An 18,295-nucleotide genomic window follows, 5' to 3' on the forward strand; every position below is an offset into this window, starting at 1 on the left:
GTCACTTAACTTACATAACAAAACAAATTCATTTTACTAAAGGTTGAACGGAAATATAACCATGATGAAATTAAATGATCAAGTTCATCCTACAGTTTGAAAATGGAATGTGACCAAATCTGTGATGTTGCAAGAAATTTGCTTTGTGGATTGTTAATCGAACTTGACATGCATACATCTACCTGAACACGCTACAATAAAGATATTCGTCATGCACATCTGACAGTTTTTTCATTGTCCTTCAAAATATATCCCTCTGGCCCGGACAACTGGCACGTGGTGTGCAACAACGTGACGATATGCCCGAATGAATGTTGAGAACAATGATTACAAATTTCAATTATCACTAATCAAAAATAAAACAAAACCTACAAGTGTCACGGCCTAGGTCCCATATGAGGGATGTGTGTATACATGAACATCATAATATCTTCAATCAAATATAGTAACAGTTGAAAGGCTGGCATCGTAAATTGACATGCCTTTTGTTAGTTTGAAATTGATTAAGAATAATGATAAAAGTTTCAAAATACATGTAAATGAAATTAATAATTCATAATGATATATCATTTGTCTGGTTGCTGTTGGCAAACCAACCTGAATCGGTAGTTATAATCATTTATAGCGTGCACGTTAGCTGTAATGTGTTTAATAGTGTATATCGTTTCACACAAATTCCCATTGGATGTGAAAATTGATATCAACGCAGATAACGAAATCGGTGTTTTAATTTTTATCAGTTAAGGATAAATGTTCCACTGCAGGAAAAAGGAATCTAGAAAGTTCCACTGTGGTACTCGTAAATACCGAATAATATATCCTGAAGTTTGCTTTGGATATACTTCCGTAGTCCAGGTAGCTACATAACGTCTAACAGGTTATTTAAGCAGGCTTACATTTTCGTGACTTCTAACTTCGCGATCTAGGCATAATTATGAAGGATAAATTTTTGGGCGGTGTTTAAGCACAGAAACAGGACTCTCGGCATACAAAGTGTACACTAGTCAGATGAATAGGCTTTGTAACACTCTTGATTTTCAAATGTATATGAATCGGAACAACCACATACTCGCTATTTCCTGACGTCATTACGATTATGGTGTTATTATCGTGGTTATTTTACATTTGTCGTAATATACTGCAGATTATATTTTCGCTATTACGTTATGGACCCTCGAAACCGCAAAAATGTCACTCCTTCGGAAATATCCCGCATAACGGCATGTTACACCATAATCAGAAACTTATCAAAAATGAGGAAATTATACAATTAACAAGACGTTACAGAATTAAACAATCTTATTGTCCGAGAAATGCGGATTTGGCAAACTACCAAGTCAGTTATTCATGAACATAAACCGGCTAACGCTTTACCTACAAAGTCGTAAAAACAATGGAAGATAAGCATGATCCTGTCAAAATAACAAAATCAACTAAAAAATGAATGAATTCTTAATTCTCGGACAAGAAAACGCTCGATGACATTATTCCAAACACTTTCTGTAAAATGAGGGAAAAATATAATAATGTCAGTCTTTAACACACACGTTAACAAGACATCTGAAATGGTCAGTATATTCTGGGAATAGAGTTAAATAAAGTACTTTGAGAGACAAACAGAACAAGACAGGATAACTAGGTACGGTAAGAGTGATATCAAGGTTACAATAGGCCAGTATTTTTTTGTCACATCTGTATCACAAATAGAAGAAACGGTCCTATATTAGTTGCCACAAAACTTAGACGGTAAAGTCTATTTTTCGAGGTCGTTAATTTTGCAGATTTGAACAAGAAGTCAATTTCGCGGGATCTGTAATTTTGCCAGACAAAACTCATAGTGCTACGATAAGGATTGATTAATTTGTTCTACTCAGCAGGATATAGTCAGGCGGCATTTTTTTACCTCGAAAATCGAAATGATTAGAGCCCATGAAAAGACAAACTTGACAGTGTTACATATAATCACCATATAGTATAGCAATCATGACCATGCTATTCCAAACTATGATAAACGTGATGACTTTTTATTTTGCAATCGTTGATTTTCCAATTGCATCAAAAGTAGTATTCCACCTTTCTCTGCCTTCCTGGAACACCAGTGGGATTCTCCAATTTGTTTGCCTGCAGTGATAGAGAGACTTTAAGTATATAGATGTTCTGGATAGATACATTCTGTTCCCTCACAAACTGCTAGTCAATGGTGTTCAATCTGAGTACTTCCAAATAACACTGAAGTAGGCTGACAGTCTTCACTCTTACCTGATCATTTACCTGGAATATTATCGCCTACCAAGATTTGCTCACCGTTTACTACAATGTTAACTCATTCACCCCTGAAATGTCATAATAAACTATTCCAACCTTTGAATCGGAAGAGTTCAAATGTGTCTTCAGGGGTGAATGAGTTAAAGACATTTATTATTTAGCTGATAAGGATACAAAGACATCTGCAACATAAAATATTCCTTATCGTTCCATAAAATTGGTATACCATACGTAGTAATTAGCTTCTCCGACTGTAAAACCTAGTGAAGGATCCCTGTAACACTGCATGCTAAACACTTGACAATTCCAATACAAGTTTTTGTACGCTGCATAACCTTCCTTAACGCGTCGACCACATTTGATCTCTTCCAATTCAATGGTTGATATAGTTCATTATGAATTTCAGGGATGAATGAGTTAATATCGTTTTGGATATATGTGTACTACAACTGGGTCATTGTACATTGCACTACCGTTGACAAGGTAGCTCATCAGTTGAGCATCGGTATCATGTTCTGAGGTCCAGGGTTTGAATCCTGGCATGACACCGTGAATACTTCGTCACTTAAAACTCCTTTTTCCATCTTTATTTGTTTATGTTTCGTAATTAAAGTCACGCCAGATGTGCATTTCTTTTCAAAATTGTTTATTAAACCTAGAGTCATCAAGCTAAATAAATCAATTTTCAATGAGTTTGGCAGTGATACAAAAATATACTTGGGACTCACTACGTAGTGTGCTCGTTCAAAAGATACATAATTCCAATAGCAATAATTAGGCTCTTGACTTTCTTATCAATTATTGAAGGTGAATGCCCTTTAATACAGTGGAATGGAAGTACAACCATGTTGAAATTAGTCGTCCTTTAATTTGATAATGAGACGTGACCGTTTGTGTCGTGCTGCTAGAAAATTGCTTTGCTTTGTATAGATCTACCTAACACACTACAATAAAGAGATTTGTCATGCATACCAGACAATGATGTCTGCATTTTTATTGCGTTTAAACTGTTTATCCCTCAGGCCCAGACAACCAGTACATGATCGTACAAAGTGTTCTAATGCAAGAGGAGGACAATGAATACGAATTTCAAAATACTCCTAAAATAGCATACAAAAATAAAACAAAAACCTACAGATGCCACGGCGTAAATGTCGCATGGGGAATATGTACATACATCATAGTGTATTCCATCAAACATAGTAACAGTTGAAAGGCTTGTTTTGACAATTAACATGTCATTTACTTGAAATGGATTCAGATTAATGACAATATTCTCAACCTAACGAAATTAATAACTTTTAAGGATATATCAATTAACTTGTTTCTGCTCGACAAACCAACTTTAATTTGTATACAGAGATGTATACTTATTTATGTATAACGTTCACGTTGATAGATTGTATAGTGTGTATCCAAAACTATCATGCGTTTAATGAAAACGACCATGGTACTAAATTAATGTGAGAATGAACCTTTTGTGCTTTCTGCTATAAATTTTATCCTGAATGAGTCAACATGACAACTTTGTCTATATACATGTAAAAGATAGTACATTATTAAGAGCAATAGAATCATGCGAGTGGCAGCGTTTCAGGTATTAGCCATTCATTCTATTTATGATTGTGCCAAATGTCAAAATCTGTAGATTTAGTGCAAGCGTTTGCATATTGTCTCAGACACGAAACAAGAGGCTGATAAAGCTTGTGTTAGCATGCAAAATACGAAATGATTGCCGATATTTCAAAACTGCACCGCTCCTTTGCCTTTTAGTCCCAAAGGCTTTAAAATTTACAAAACTTGTTATTCCATGCCAATGCTATAGAAATGTATATATCAATATGCATTTATTGCAGGAGAGCTGTCAAAAAGGTAATTGAGACAAATCGTTGTAGTCAAACCTTTTCTGCCTATTTATGTCTGCTATTAGACAAAAATATATCCAAGTTTGTAAGATGCAGAAAGATTATTCTAAGAGTTCTTGATTTTGTTCAGAAGAACACATATGCCCTTTTACCACTTTTGTATTTATTGTGCATCATATGTATCATGTAATTTTGTATGGCATGCCGAAAGTGCTAAACTTTAAACGACTTTATAATTGTATGTATGGCACTCTTTTTAAATGTTTTTTTAGTGATTATCATTGTAATTGTTTATTGCTTTTTTGTGATTGTTATTGAATGTTCGATATTGTATATTGAAGGTTCCGTTATTCTTTACATTTGATGACACACAATTTTCCTACATCCTCATTAGTTGCATCATAGTCACGTGGAAGTCGCTGATTTGTGATATTGACTTAGTGTTAACATTTCTGAAACAATAGGTCAGTATGCACTTCTGACGTCATTTCAATTATAACGTCACAATCATCTCTGCCAAATGCAGTATTCACCTCCTGACAATTTGCATACAAACTATGATATTTATTTTAAGAATGAATTACTATTAGTTCCGATGAGTACATTTATGTGATTATATGGACCTGAGAAAGAGACATCGAACAATTTCGACTCTGTTAATATCGCTTTCTCGGGTTCATATAACCACATATTCACCTCAACAAAAGTCTATAATTGAACTTTTTCATTCATATTCTATATCATGTTGTTTTTATTTTTAATCTTAACATTATAAGGAGATATCTAGCCAATGAATAAATAGAGGATATTAAATGGTTTCATGTTGAATACCATAAGTATGGCAGAAAACCGATACTATTTTAACTCGTGAACATTTTGGTTGATTTAAGTATAAATTAATTCTCTATGGATTCATTTTTTTAAAAACTACTTTCAAGGACAAAAGTATGATTGAATCAAAACAATTGCCGATTTATTATTTAACTGCCTTATCCTTGGTGCCATTTCTAATGACGATTGACAACAAGGCTGCGCACAATTTGGTATGGGCTATTCAACACACTGCTACTGTTTTCTGCTAAAAAGATTTGATTTAATGAAAACGTTAGTGTATGTATCAAATATGTAGCAAAACAATAACTGATTTGACCGTCCCTTTATTTATATGTTTACAGAAAATCGGCGACACTGCAAAAGGTCAGTAGAAATTAGAAAGTCAACATGCGATAGATATCTCGTCGGCAATTTTTTTTTTATAAATAACATAATTGAGTTTTTACTGAACTTTATTGATAAATTTAGGATTACATATATAGATAACAAGCGGAAACTCCCGAAAACTCCCGATATTTTGTTGTTGTTGACGTCACTACGGTGTGTTTTGTATTACGTCCGCTATGTTGTTACGTTGATGGTTATACCTTCAAAATGAAATCATTTTCCTGAAAAGCTGTATAGCAGCGAAAGGCCAAGAGAGTTGTGGTCTTCTTGTGATTTTTTTTATTGTTTTGTATCATTTTCTTGTCACATGGACTTCAATTCCATGTTTTATGTTTGATTGTTTTCCATTATGTCTTGTACTAGTATATTATTAGCGTGTAATTTAATATTTATATATATTAAAAGCATATAAAACCAACAATGCAGGAACTGCTTTAACATTTCACGATCTTGATATCTTCCGATGCGTTACGAATTTGTATATTTGATGACTCATTAACCGTCATATCTTGTATGATATCAAGGTATATTGCCTCTGTCGATGTGGAATTATTGTTACAAGTCAATAATTTATTGGCCTTTTTAATAGGACACCGGTTTCTTGTTGCAAACACAGAGAAAAATTAATTCTGGAGAAAAAAATTAACGCAGGAAAGAATTTATTAATAGTAAATTGCAGTAAGTTGCAAAATAAGTATTTCGCTGATTTTTGTCTTGTCACAATTAAAAAAAGAAGACGGTTCCACTCAATGAATCTATCTCATATGTTGTACGTCATTGCTTCATGGAATATGAAGCAAACCAGGTCCTGTTTGAATAGATAGTTGCTCATCAATATATAAGAACACATAGTTTTGCATTTGATAATCGATGATGTATACGGTATGCATTGATATCCGTTGCTTTGAGTCAGGAATTTCGTCAAGATTGTATAAAGTCAAAGTTTTCTTTTAATTTTAGTGATATATGCATTTATTTCCTTTGTACTTGACAATAAACTAACAGTTTCTATTTAATTTTTACATGAATACTATTGGCATACAGTATTTTGATATGTTTTGTATCCAGCTCCTTAGGCATATACGCGACTTTAACAATGTCATGTGAAGTACTGACTTGCATGATTGAGGGTTTGAAAAGGCGTCATCTGTTTTTGCCCTTTTCCTATTTTTAAGACATGGGAATAAACGGATAAAAACACATACCATAATTCGGTTTTTTGTTTTTACCATGTAGGAAAATAAACACGCGTGTCATCAAAGAGCAAGCGTATTTACAACATAAGGTTATAATAATTAAAATAAAGAATTGCACTGATAGACCGACGGCATACTCATATTTACTAGATTTATAGCCGCTATTTCTGTTTGTCATAATGGATATTACATATAACACCGAAGGCTTAGTTTGTTTTGAACACAAGCAGGCATTGAAAACCTATCTTACGAGCTTTCGAAAACGTCTTTTTCTGTAAATGACCGGTGTTTCGATTCTTATCTGCTGAAAAACAATTGCCAAGTCTCAGTGTGCCGAATCAGTAAAATCAGGTGTCAAAAACATAGAAACTTTTTCGCCCAGTTGCATTCTAAAACTGCAGGCAGGCAGGGGGATGGGTAACATGTTTAAGCATTCCGCCCCTTATTGGATGTTAAAATGAGGTCATAGTGATGACTCAGTTGGTGACCTCCATCGTCTCATCGAACCCCCCTTCCTTTTAGCCCAGTTGTATTGTTTGATTTTCTGGACTTTCCATTTGTCCTCCCGTTCAAGCACTTTCGAGTTGTTCCAATCTATGATGTGATTGTGCTTGTTAGCATGGTCTGTAACGGCTGATTTATTGTATTGTTTCTTCCTTGTATTTCTAGCGTAGACTTCCTGTTTCATGGTTTCAACGTCTTTCTTATGTTCTTTAATGCGTGTTCCAAATTCCCGGTCAGTTTCTTCGATGTATGTAAGGTTAGCTGTTACTTCGAATTTGGTAAACCACACTGTTTTGTATTGATTCAGCAATTTGTCTTTCAGATGAACTAATAGTTATTTGATGGTGTAGTGTGGTCGTATGAGCGTGCTGGTGTGATGTTTGTGCAACACTCTTGAAAGTGCTTCAGACACCCTTTTATGTATGGGATAAAGTCCATGTCGTTAGTTTTTCTCTCGGTGTTTGAACGTTTTTATTTCTTTGTGCCATTTTAATTGCTTTTATTTTCCATTTGTTTGTCTACTTTCCTTCTCTGCCATTCGGGGTATTCACTTGTTGTCAGGAACTGATAGATAAGCCCTGGTCTGATCAGCTGTGCCTTTTTCCAAAATGGTCGATACTTTGTTGATAGTGATATTACGTTAAATATTCAATGGTGTTGTTTATGGTTCTAACTGATTCTTTCAATAACTGCATTTCAACGCTGTCTGTGATGTTTTAGTCTTACTTGTGTTGATAGGGCAGCGCAGCTGCAGTCAGACTTGAACTAACCCTGTACTTTTAGGATGAATTTTAACACTTTTAAATGTTTGGACTGAGGACTGTCCAAATTTCAATCCAATATTTAGAATAATATTCATCAATTTGGATTAATTATAAAGTCTAAGTTTGTTTTAAACACAAACAGGAAATCAAAACAAACTTAGCCTTTATAATTCGTTCCAAACTGATGAATTGTATTCCGAAAATATCACATGTTATCACATGTAGAACTCGAAATCGATAAAACTTAACTGTATACGACGAAAGGAAAGATTTACATGTAGGCTCTTAAAAAAAAGTACAAGTATTGTAGGACCAAGTGGTCCGGAAGGATAAGCGTCTTCTGTGTCATCGAGGACACATGCATTGATTAAGTTGGCATTTGATACATAAGGATGGGGGTACTGACAACGAAACAGGACATAACAGTGAGCATAATCAAACAAAATCAACCTGCATTTCACACAAAGAAACCATTTTATTTGTATTAAATCGGTGTAAAAATATCCAGATATCGTTGACTTGAAGTTAGTGAATAACCATAGGAGCAATTTTATTATTTTGAATTTGTCACGATATAAATAGAGAATAGTATTCCTGGCCTTATACTCATGACACCGAACTGATGCTCAAGCATGGATTATTTGCTCAAGCCAGTTTTCTTATAACTTGCTTGAATCATGTAACACGGAAAAAAGTCAAGTGTTAACATAGAAAGCAGTAGTTATTGCTCTATTCAATATTATTCCTAAGTCATTAGTAAAAGGAGAATGTGTTTATGAACTAAACACGGGAGGAAAAACAATTGGACTTGATCACAGAATTTGAGATTGATCATGAGAACGGTCTCATGAATACGGGCCCTGGACGTCCAAATAGGTAATTTATTCATACGCCAACTTGGAGACTTCAATAGATGTTGCATTGGATTTATGGGAAATATACATCAACGACAACGGTAAGTTGAAAAAAAGTCCGACTTAACATGTAACAGAATAGAAAATTAGTTTCTTTTATGTTTCGTTAAATGTTTCATGTTTCACCTATACATACTCATTATCATAATTGGTACCTACAATTTGCAAGAGCAACAATGCATTTATTTTCTCGGTTTAAGCAATAAAATTATTCAATTAATTTTAATTATCTAAATCTGATAAAACTTTCTAACCGTGATACACAAAACATAATTAATTAAATTTCCTTTCTGTTTCTTTCTGAACACTATGTCGCCATTTGACAGACCGTGTTAAAGGCGTTGCAATAACAACCCTCCAACAAACAAACAAAGTATGACCACGCCATGAACTTTAAACGTCACTAGAGCGGGTACGTTGTTCTCGGTGGTATTAAATGTACTGAAGTGCAAGTGCATAAACATTTTCATATTCCGCGTGTATTGTTTTCTGTTGGAGATTTACGTTCGGCTTTAGATGAATTATTGACAGTATTTATAGGCGTTACCTTATAAAACTCTATACCCTTCATACCCTAATAGCTTGCAGATTGATAGGATGATTGTAGTTTATGATTTCCCTACAGCGGTGATCACATCATGCATATAATAGCTTTAGTGTATAGTTTCCACTGACAATGGGGAAACTCAAGAAATATCTTTTGAGTGTAGTCGCTCAGAAATGTCATAACCTTGACTCAATAGCACGACATCACTTCCGAGCATACTATTTTGATGAAAAATGAATAATGATCGGTATAACATTTGCTTTGTTGTTTAAGTGTCGTTAGTTTTCACGTATTCAAAATGCAAAAACGATATTGTAAAATGAGATAATTGTATTCATATTGTCAATGTTTAATCCTTCGTCCCTCATATTTGGATGACCCCCCCCCCCCCCCCCAAAAAAAAATAAAATAATAATAATAATATTGATAATTAAAAAGTGAATTTGATATTCAAGAACTTACTTGCTATCGTCCTCGATACTCCAGGGGCTACTCTAACTTCGCTCTCTGCACCCCCTGGAATTTGTCATACGCAGAATTGAAGGCACGCGGCTAGCTATATGATTGGTCTCCGGTAAAAAAACCACCTGACCAATCGCTAGGCTGATACCTGTACCTGGCGGATTACAGAAAAGCGACACTCGACTTCAAAGCCGGTCAACTTTACCGTTGCGCGACCGACATATTCCTTTGATGTACATCAAAGGATCAAATTAGTCTTCCTGTCTCATCCACAGGGTGGTGCACACCGTGCCTTCAATTTGGCTATGACATATTTCAGGGGTGCAGAGAGCGAAAGTTAGCGTAACCCTCGAGAATCGAGGATGACTTGTTATAAAAAACAAGATCTTTTAATAACATTGATGATGTCTTAATGGACAAAATAGCCGTACAGTAAAGCGATTACCTTGTTTGGAATTCTACGACTATGACCAGCACTTTAAAATAGATGTTTCATTTCTTCGCAATTATATTGTTGTCTCTGTTGTTGTGAGCGCTTTTTTTCCAGACAAAATGATAAGAATGAAATGTCAACAAAACCGTAATTCGAACTCAAAATCGATAAAAATAGGGCAAAATATGAAAAAGACCATGTGTTCAGGAAGGAGAAGCGTCCTTTATCCTATGAGTCTCGCGACTCGAGAATATTTTTATTCTACTTTTAAGACATGTTACGTTTGTGACTCCAGCCTGGTTTCAACCTTGAAATGTCTGTGTCTGCATTGATTTAATCACTGTCTTTGTGACCTTTGTACTTTAAAGAATCGGGTTGAAAATATCAAATTGGGTGACACATATGTTTAGAGAAATGTTTAGCCTAATAGTTCTGTACTTTTTATTGTGTGGCTATAATATTCGTCTTAATCTCAACAAATCTTATTGACAAAAAAATTGTACTGTATGTTGTGGAAAAGGTACACAAGTCATACCCTTGGATCTGAATATGAGGTACTAAAATATTTCAGGTCCTATCGAGCTTTGCAGAGCAATCTCGACTTGGAAAGGGAGACTATTTTCAGTACTGAACGGAGCGGGATGAAGATTTGCTTTTGTAAAGGAACTATTTGAAAATACAATATACGAGAAAGGCCTTCATAGCGCACCTGCTATTGTTTATTTTAATGGGGAACAGATGGATTTCAAGATAATACTTGATGAATTTGTATAAATGTTCATTTAGCATAATTGTAGATTTTTTAGCATTTATCACAGATCTTCTCATTCTACTGCAATTTAAATAAAAATAAGTATTTGTCCAATAAATCTCAAAACGTAATAACTTAAACGTCTTTATCCGACAATAAATATGCATTAATATAATCAGAATCGTTCATAATTTACCAAATGCCTTAATTACTTTCCCCTTCAAAACGTTTTTAATTTGAAAAAGGCCTAAGGATCATCCAGGTCAAATTAAGTGAAAATCCCTTTTACCTATTATTAGGAAATACGATTTACCTTTTTTTCCCTACAGAACCTCTAAACTTTGCAACAGGTTATAAAGACAAAGCCTCCTCTTTTGCAATGATGTGTCAACTTCACCCAAGATCTTAAGATCAATTGATGTTCAAATCCTTCACCGTACTCACGATAAAGGGATTTCATATATTTACCGCCCCTCTACCAGTAGGGGATCATGCTCTTTATTCATTAAATGTTTGATTGAATTTTCAATGGCCAAAAGGAAGCTCTAAATCAAGTCTTGTTAACATCCATGTATTCCTACTCAAATAGTAGGATTTTAAAGATTTTCCCGTTTCCCCTTAAGGCCCGATTCCTCTGGCCCAAGGATAGCCACAACCAACGTTTATCAAACGTCAAATCGCGTTGGCCGAAGGATGTTCCTCACCAATTCAGGTAAAAATACATTTTTTTTTCTAAATTCAAAGAGAAGGATCTTTGACTGCAATCATTTAGATTGGGACTTGCCCCCTGGGATATTACACTTTTTTATCATAATTTAAAGTCTGAGTCCTCTTACCAAATAGATCCCTCAGACCACATTATGTTCCAATCCTTTAACCCATACTGATCTGCAGTCATATGAGTTTAAGGATTACCGATATTTCCATTATCAGGCCCCAGCTCTCTGCCCCCAGGTAGGCCACTACTTTCATTTATACAACACTGAGTTGAGTCCCCTTTGCCCATGAAAAATCAAGAATAATTTCGGAAAACCCGCTTAATTTAAACTCACCGAGTAGGATTTTAAATTTGCCTATATTTCCCCTATTGGCTCCGCCTTCTTTCCCAATGGGCACACTTTTAATTTATACAACGCCGAGTCTTATTAGCCTTTGCTTACCTAAGACCAATTAAGATTAAAATTCCTTTACCAATACTCAAGGAGTAGGATTTATAAAAAAGTTTACCTAAATTTCCCCTCTTTTGCCCCATCCCTCTTCCCCCGAGGGAACAACACCCTTTATTTATACAACAATGATTCTTATTGGCCCAAAGATACATGTACTTTAGACTAATTAAGATCAATAACTTTAAAATAAAATTTACCTAAATTCACCCCCAGAGGGACCCATTATGTTCTACATCGTTCCCGACATTCTGGACTAGTAATCATTTTAGTGACAGTTGACAGACAGACGTCGGACAACACAATACGCTGACTTGTCCTTTGGGCAGGTGAACTCAGCTATTTCAACATCTTAGGATATTATTTCAATGTGTAGATGGGACCTTTGTATTTGCTAAACAGTTTGACGCAAAGTTTATTTTTGTGGTTGGGCAAAGGCTAATCATATCATGCTGTTGATTATCTTTTTAATATCTATATTACCAATTGATTAGTACACGTCTCATTGAGTCTTGGGGGCATTTCAGTTCAATCACAAAGCAGAGTGAGGCAAATTGCATTTTGTACATGGAGCAATATTATTTTTAGTCTTGGTGATCACAATTGATCCCTCGGGTTTTTTTAATGGACACTTTTGTAATTATTTTATGAGAATCTACTTTCATGGCATGTTTCATTGTCATCATCAAGGAGTATCCTTAAGCTTGCCAGTACAGTTATGGTATTATGTAAAACCCATGGGAAGTACGTTAAAAATTAGCGCAGTGCAAAGACGGGATTTTTATCAACATCACTGACAGAAAGATTTTATCTCATACTAAAGGAGCTTATGAGAAGTACACTCCCAAGCTAATAAATATAGCACATCAAGTCAGAAACAAAGTATCACAAAAAATATGAATCCACTTGCATACATTATGTAAGCATTTTTTGTGATTTTGGACGTAAAAGGGTAAACTCATAATGAGAACATTCCGCGGGAAGGAGTGCAATATCCGTGAAGTGGAACCTGAAACAAAGAATTGCAAACATAAAATTGAAAAAAACAGGGGACATGTGCGCGAAGTTTCCTCAAAATCTGGTATGAAAGATGTTGCTAGAGTCATGACAGGGAGCGATACAGTGAAAACCAATTTCTATTAAGTTTGATCTTATCTATGACTGATTTGGTCCTTATTTTAACTTATCTAATTTATGTCTGAGGCATTCAATATTGTAAAGTTACATGAAATTCATGAATGTGACGGTGAAATTATATTGTTAGGAACAACGACCTTGACCTTTGAAAGATGACCCCAATCAGAGAAACACATGATTCAGGCAAAATACGGCCGCAGTAAGTAATGACAGATGTTTGTTAGTGTAATTACTTTTTGTAACAGAGACCTTGACCTTTGCATGATGACACCCATATTCGAACTTGTTCAAGGTTGTTTTGTGTAAATATATATATAAAGTTTCATGAAAATCTGTCTAAAATGCAGATACTGTAGTTATGACAAGGAGCGTGATGGTGACATTCTGTTTTCAGTCTCAGTGATCTTAACATTTGACAGACGACTAAATATAATAGGGGTTTCTTGAAAATCTGTCACTCAAAAAAAAAACTCCTGAGAAAGGGCTTAACAAACATACAAAATGGCAGAATGCTATATTTATTCGAATTGTCGTTTCGAGGGGATAAGAAGTCAGGTAAATTCTATGTGAAGATGAATATCAATTACAGGGTAATACATAACATGGGATGTTTATCTATCCTTTACGACAAATAGATTGGTTGAAAGATTGATTAATTTAGGTATCAAGCTTACTCAAACATCCCCTCATCCATGTAGACAGATATCAGCAGAATCTACTAGAACTCAGAACAGCTTCGCGAGGAGTTTAACTTTAACCACCTATTCACACCAAAATCAATAGAATTCCTTTAAAACCATTGGTTGGTGTCCAGTTTTTATGTGATACAAAAAAGTTACACATTTTATATACCAGATTACTTGTTTGTGACTGATGGTTTACATTGACTTTCTAGCCATTTAAGATAGCAGGAATCTTTTACACTCTATGGGTAGGCTAGCTAAAACGTTTGGTAGTCCTTGCTGGAAAGGTCATCAACAGCAATTCATTTTTATTCGCGTATTGGGTCACTGTGGTGTGACAACAGTTATGAATAGAACAGAAAAGACAACAAAACCATCCGATGACGAGTTGCCAAACAAAAGAAAAATATAATATCGGTTCACCCCAACCAACCCGAACGAAAACCCAGTAGAGTAGAAAATTGAGTAAATGAGGTGGAAACTTGGTGATAAGAATACAGGGTTTGATCAGTACATGTCCTTAAGATCTGAGTTTTCATCCAGATAAGATCGGAAAGCCGTGGGTGTTCTAAAAGAAGAGCATTTGAAAAATGCATGATTTAAAGAATAGAGGTTGGCCAATGTAGTTTATATAGACTCACAAACAATACGATTAAATAATAATAATAAGACTTTTGTTCAAAGCACACACAATGCGTTTATATTATTTCGTATCTTTTTTTCCAAATTTCCGAATTGCAAACCCTTTTTAAAATACTATACTGATAATTGTTCACGTTATCTTATAAGAGAAGCCATTTTTCCACTTTATTATGTACATCTGTAAGTCTGTATTATTTTTGCAGTTTTTATGCTTATTTATCAAGATCTTTAAGTTCAAAAAGTATGTGATTCTTTAAACTCATTTCATTTTAAAAATATATTGTTTAATCAATATAATAAGATAAGATTATCCACTATCAAATCAGCATCCTTAGAACTGAATTGTCCAAATATAAATTCCTGTTTGTCAAAATTCAAATCAATATTACTGGTTGCAAGCAATTGTTTTAGTTCTCTCAAAATTTCACATACTTTACCACAATCCCAAAATAGATGTTCAATTGTTTCTGGATTTCTTTTACAAAAAGTACAAGTTGAATTTTGTTTTATTCCCATTTTATGAAGGAGTGTGTTTGTAGTTAAGATTCTATGGTTAATTCGGTATTAAAGCCATCTTTAGTACTTTCAGTAGTTTTAAAAGGACATGCATAAATCTTTTTCCATAATTTGTCCTGAATGTTAAAATCCGTAGACCATTTCCTTTGTGACGTGGGTTTTGTATCATTTCAGCATAAAACAGCATAAATATCCTGTGCCCCTTTAGTCTTCCTTAATATAATATTAAGATTTAAAGGTATATTAGGTAAACAAATACTCTTTTCTAAAGCAAAGATTTCTTGTTCACTATTTATAAACTTTTATAGCACTAATTATACTGTGAAAAGTTAAAAAATTGGACCTAATATCATATCTATGTTGAAATTCTACAAAATTATAAAAAGAACCATCTTCTTTAATAACATCATATATAAAAAGCACTCCTTTTCTATACCACTCTTTACAGAAATCAGGCTTATTGTTTATTTGGATATTGTGATTAAACCACAAAGGATTTTCACATTTTTTTTCATTATATATACTGGACGACACTATTGTTTGATACCGTGCTTCTAGAACGTTTTTCCAAAGTTTATTTTTACATTCTTCACATATAATTTTCAATCCATGAATTCCACAATTAGCTAAAGAGAACTTATCAATGTAGTTTTCAGTAATGAAAGTCCAACTAGCATCTTCTTTATATATCCTCCGTGCCCACGTTGCCTTTAGTGCTGTTATGAAAGACTTTAAATGAATCATTTTCAAACCACCATGTTCGTATGACTTAATTATAACATCACGTTTAACTTTATCAGTCTTTTCGCAACACAAAAAAATTGTATATGTTTATTTTTATTTTTATATAAGAGTCATGTGGGTTTGGAAGAGCTATAAAAAGATGATTAAATTGTGAAATTAGCAATATTTTAATAATGGTTATCTTACCTATTGGAGTGAGATTTCTTCTATTGCACGAACTTATGAGAGATTTAAGTTTAACAAGTTTCTTATCAAAGTTTAATTTAACTACTCTATGCAAATCAACATCATATTCAATGCCTTGCAAATTAAAACGTGTACATCCCCACAAAAGATTGTGCTCTGTTGTATATTTATTATTACTATATTTTTAACTGTCTATCCAGATTATCTGGGTCTTGGTGAAATTCATTTTAAGACCTTACATTCTGGCATAATAGTTAAGTTGTTGTAGCGTTACATTTAAAGATTTTTCTGAACCGTCAAGGATAACAGACGTACAAAATGTATCATCAGCAAAATAAGATAAAAGAATGTCTTTGTTATTTACAACAGTGTCGCTGATATCTGAATTATTTCTTAATAGAATCGATAAAATTTCAGCACAAAAGATAAAAAAAATATATGAAGAAACAGGGTCCCCCTGACGGCACCCACGCTCGATAGTGAAAATATGGATAAGTTCCCTCCTATGTTAACTGCAGAGTGTATATTCTTTTGAAAAAGGTTGATCCAGTTAATAAGTAATGGTCCAAAATTGAAGAAATTTAAAGTTTTTGTAATAAAAGTCCAAGACACAGAGTCAAAAGCTTTTTCAAAATCAATAAACAATAGAAGACAAGGTATGTCATTTTTAGTTTATTACGGGGTTTGTCGCCTTTTGGGATGCATGTTATAATTCCTTGCTTTTGAGTAACTGACAGTTCTGAAACTGAATAACCAAAATTGATTGACCTAAGAATGAAATGCCCAAGTTGTTTCCAAAATACTTTAAAAATTCAACAGAGAAGCCGTCGGAACCAGGACTTTTATTATCCTTCATTTTCATTAGAGTTTTTGCCATTTCAGATATAGTATTTTGTCCTTCTAAAGATAATGATTCTAGGGCAGATAATTTAGGTCAAATAAGTCCTCTAAGTTTACGTCCTGTATAGCAGTATTTCTTTAGTACAAATTTTCATAAAAAGAATTGTTTCATTTAGAATATCTTACTTTGCTAGGCTTTTCATGGCGACGGGATCGATAAACTTATTCTTTTGTGAATCAGCAAGCTATTCAACTTATATGGTAGGTAATGAAATATACCTTGATGTTCTATACCAAAACCATGTTCAAGGCCAATAAATTGGTCAGAAAGAGTGATAGATGACGTATTACCTATTAATAACAAGCATACTGAGTATTGCTGAAGCAATACATGTCCCCTACCGGCCCCCGCAATCTATTAAGATGCAACAGTGACCTCAACCTAGATCCGAGGACCTTGAAACTTGAACTTGTCCAATATATTGGAATTTTTTACAATGATGTGAAGCTTGACTAAAATCCATGAAAGAATGAGGCACTAGAGTGCTGACAAAGATTTTCTAAAATAGTAATAGTGACCTTGTCTTGCCCCGATTACCTTGAAATTGTCCAAGATATTTAAATTCTTTACAATAATGTGAAGTTTGATTAAAAACTAGGAAAGAATGAAGGCGCAAGAGTGCTGACAAACTTCTTCGGACAGACAGCGAGGAAAACTTTAGGTATTCTTGTTTTCTTCTCCCTCCCTGCCACCCCCACCCAGTTTCACCGGTAAGGGAATAAAGATACTAAGAAATCTTATTTGTTGATTGTAAAGGTATCTTTACAAGTGTTGGAAGTTTGATAAACAGGCAAGGAAGAATGTTAAATAACATTTTCTATTTATAGTAACTGTGACCTTGACCATTTGACCTTAAAACTCGAACCTGTCCAACCCAAACTTGCCGAAGATTTTTTAATTCTTCATGAGTGTGTGCAGTTTGATTAAAATCCATGAAAGAATGAAGACACTAGAGTGCTGACAAAGATTTTCTATTTATAGTAACAGTGACCTTGACCTTGATCCGTTTACCTCGAAACTCAATTTTGTCGAAGATATTTTATTTTGTTTTTGACTGTGTGAAGTTTGATTAAAAATCAAGAAAGAATGAAGACGCTAGAGTGCTGACAAATATTTTCTATTTATAGTAACAGTGACCTTGACCTTGATCCGATGACCTTGAAACGCGAACTTGTCGAAGATATTTTAATTATTTATGACTGCGTGAAGTTTGATTAAAAACCAAGAAAGAATGAAGACGCTAGAGTCCTGACAAAGTTTTTCTATTTATAGTAATAGTGACCTTGACCTTAATCCGATGACCTTGAAACTCAAACTTGTCGAAGATATTTTATTTTGTTTTTGACTGTGTGAAGTTTGATTAAAAACCAAGAAAGAATGAAGACGCTAGAGTCCTGA

The sequence above is a fragment of the Mizuhopecten yessoensis genome, unplaced genomic scaffold (genome assembly GCF_002113885.1).
Source record: "Mizuhopecten yessoensis strain PY_sf001 unplaced genomic scaffold, ASM211388v2 scaffold3961, whole genome shotgun sequence".
In the NCBI taxonomy this organism is placed as follows: Eukaryota; Metazoa; Mollusca; class Bivalvia; order Pectinida; family Pectinidae; genus Mizuhopecten; species Mizuhopecten yessoensis.